Below are 3,361 nucleotides of genomic sequence, written 5' to 3'. Positions count from 1 at the left end.
ATCTTCTGCAATTTGGAAAATTAAAAAGATGGTACCACGTAGTAAGTCAAAGGTTTCCCATTACAATAAAGCATATGAAAACTAGAGGGGCACTCAGTAGAGCGCAGACCTCCACCGCGGCAGCTTATTTCTCGATCTTTTGCTCGACCTTGACCTTTGACCTTACCATGTATTGATTGGCGTGGATTTTCACACACTCAAATATGAACCAAGTTTGAAGTCTCTGGGACTACGATGTCCAAACTTATGGCTGATTACGTGAATTAAGACATTTTGCTTCACCATAACCTTGACTTTCCAAAATTTAATAATTTCCAACTTTTTTTTTCTTTTTTTTTTTTTTACATAACCGTTAAATCCTGCAAGTTTTATTACTCTACGATTAAAACTGTGGCCAGTAAGCTGTTCACAAACAAACATAAAACATAACCTACAAACTTCGTTGGCGGAGGTAATTATGCAAATGAACAATCTTATGGTAATGGTTCTAATTTTAAATCAATATTCATTTTTTTTTGCCAATCTGGAACCAACAATTTGAACATTTCATCTCAGGTACCAGCATCTACACAGGTGAGCCGTATTCCAGTAATGTATAAGTTACCTGGCGTCTTTATCTCAGTAATGATAGACCCGAAAACTTGAAACACGTGACAATGATTTCAAGATTTAAAAAATTCTCCAGTTAAAGGAAGTTTTAAGCTTACCGGTGACATTTTAAATGTTACGAACATGTTTGCCATCAAATGTAACTTCAAAGCACTTTCAAAGATGCCGAAGTTCAAATAAATCGAGGAGTGGGAATACGGAACAAAATCGTGGGATAAACACAAAAAGAGTTTAGTTCTGTTCTACCCCATACCCGTTTTGGGTACAAAATGTACCAATAAAAAAAAAAATCTTTAGATTGAATTGGTTTTATAAATTTGGCATTGTGTCTAGGAAAGCCATTCAGCAGCAATGTGGAACCAAGGAAAAACCTAGCAAGTCCATTTGGAAGTTAAATTTCAGAGTTTGGGTTGTGATGGCTAATTGCAAGCGTCCCTACGTGGTGCTCGCCGAACTGGGGTTCGATCCCGCTCAAATTAGACAGTTTCTTTAATGTATGCAACCTCGTCACACTTGTGAGCTAAGGATGAGACTGGAAGGGGGGGGGGGGGGGTAGTCTACAGGTCTACCTGCTAAGTCATCAGAAGCCATTGTCTGGCCCTTCCTGGTCCTAGCTTGAGTAGAGGGGGGCCTGGACACTGATCATATGTATATATGGTCAGTCTCAAGGGGGATTGTCCTGCTAGCTAGAGCAATGCCATTGTCCCTTACCTCTGCCATTCATGAGCGGCCATTAATCAGCAAGATGTAATTCAAGTTAAAAAGGAACGGAGGTAAAGTGGAAAGATAAAGATTGAGTGAATTAGATGTCTTATTCTGAAACGACCTTCACGTAATGCCTGCAGTGTAGGTCACGAGGTTCGCTGTATTAACTCCGAGTGGTCTAGAGTGGTTATTTCATTAGAGTGAACAACACAATACAATTAATCAGTTACAAAATATCTTAGTTTAACTTCAGCAATCATGTTATAAGCAGACAGGAAAATAACAGTGGTCAAGGACAATACATAGTGGGGCGCTTTAGTACAAGAGAGATTTCATACTAAAGCGGATATAAATCTTACAATTACAGGGTACTTAAAACAAAGAGAAGTAAATAGAGTGCTTAATTTAAAACTCTTATGCTAAGAGGTTTACAAGGAATATAGGATAATAGAGAGAGAGAGAGAGGAGAGAGAGAGAGAGAGAGAGAGAGAGAGAGGAGAGAGAGAGAGAGAGAGAGAGAAAGCAATTATCAAAACGAGACCGTCATTTGGGAAACTGGGAAAGAAAAAATAATCAAGAGAAAACCGACACCATTTACCCTTTGCAGTTTCTTCAGTGACTCCGACAACCTTTGTACTCCATCTCAACCAGAGCCCAGCTCTGGCTTTTAAATGACGATTTAAAATCTAATTCCTGAAGGGTAATTTAGAGAACATTAGAGCTTAAAGAGCGCAGTATGTGTACGAGGAAAAAAAAAAAAAGAAAAAAAAAAAAAAAAAAAAAATTCGGAGTAATTAGTAGAGCGAAAAACATTTACATAAACAATCGTCCTTTCAAAATCCCATTGCCTTTATCGAATTACATAAACTTCACCGTGGACATTTTACGGCGGCCTCAAATAGATATAGTGGACGTGCTTACTGTTTAGATCTGCGTGATTAAAGCGCTATTGCTTGTATTTGCCTGTTGGCTGTATTATTGACTTCAAGCACGGACCCAGGTCTCGTAACTTGATTCAAATAACTGCCTGCTTGATAAGACTTAAAAAGTTATTAACATTAGCACTTGCTCTCAGTCATTTTTGTTAAACACATAGGAATGGGGGTTAGCAATTAGGAAAATAATGGATTATTTGTAGCTTTGAAGAAAAAAATACTGCTCGGTCAGTAATTTGAATATCAGGTCTATTAGCGATAAGAGAACGTTGATTATTAGGATTTATATTGGTATACTGCACAAATATTTCTACTCTACTCGTAAGAGTTGAAGGTTAATTTATGTCCATAAGTCACATTATAAACAACTTGCGAGTAAAATATCTCAAAAGAGATCTAAGCAAAAAAAAAAAAAAAAATTTAATGCCAAATTATTCAACACGGCTAAACTGATATTGATTTAGAGAATCGAAAATCACTAAATACTAAAGATTAAAAAATAAAAAAAAAAAGTAAATGGCAAATCATTCAACAAGGCCAAACTGAAATTGATTTGGAAAATCCCTAAATACTTAAAGAGATATTCAATCATAATCCACAAATAAACCAAAACAGCTAATTAGTTTTTGCTTTGTGTCTAGGGTTGTTTTCCTGGTCCTTTCACACAGGGCAACCCTGTGCCTGACCTACAGAACCCACAAAATCAGTTTATCGTATACAATATTGGTTATTTAACGGATCACAGAACATTTCACAAACGTTTAATTAAATGATTATTGTAGTGAAAAAATTCCCAGGAATTTTACAGCTCTAGAATTTTGATTATTCTAAATTAAAACTTTCCTTCGAAATCAAAGAACATTTTCTAAGACGACTAGCAACGGCATAATGATATAACTGATGCTTTGGAAGGTGGAAGGAGTTAGCCCTAAGTGGTAGTTTGCCTCGGAATACTTGGTTGTGACAGGTATCTAGGAAATACTATTACTATTACTTGCTAAGCTACAACCCTTGTTGGAAAAGCAGGATGCTATAAGCCCCGGGGCTCCGACAGGGAAAATAGCCCAGTGAGGAAAGGAAATAAGAGAAGTAATTAACAATTAAAAACTATT

This window comes from Palaemon carinicauda, chromosome 26 (genome assembly GCF_036898095.1).
Source record: "Palaemon carinicauda isolate YSFRI2023 chromosome 26, ASM3689809v2, whole genome shotgun sequence".
NCBI lineage: Eukaryota > Metazoa > Arthropoda > Malacostraca > Decapoda > Palaemonidae > Palaemon > Palaemon carinicauda.
Note: the sequence above shows the minus strand (reverse complement) of the source record.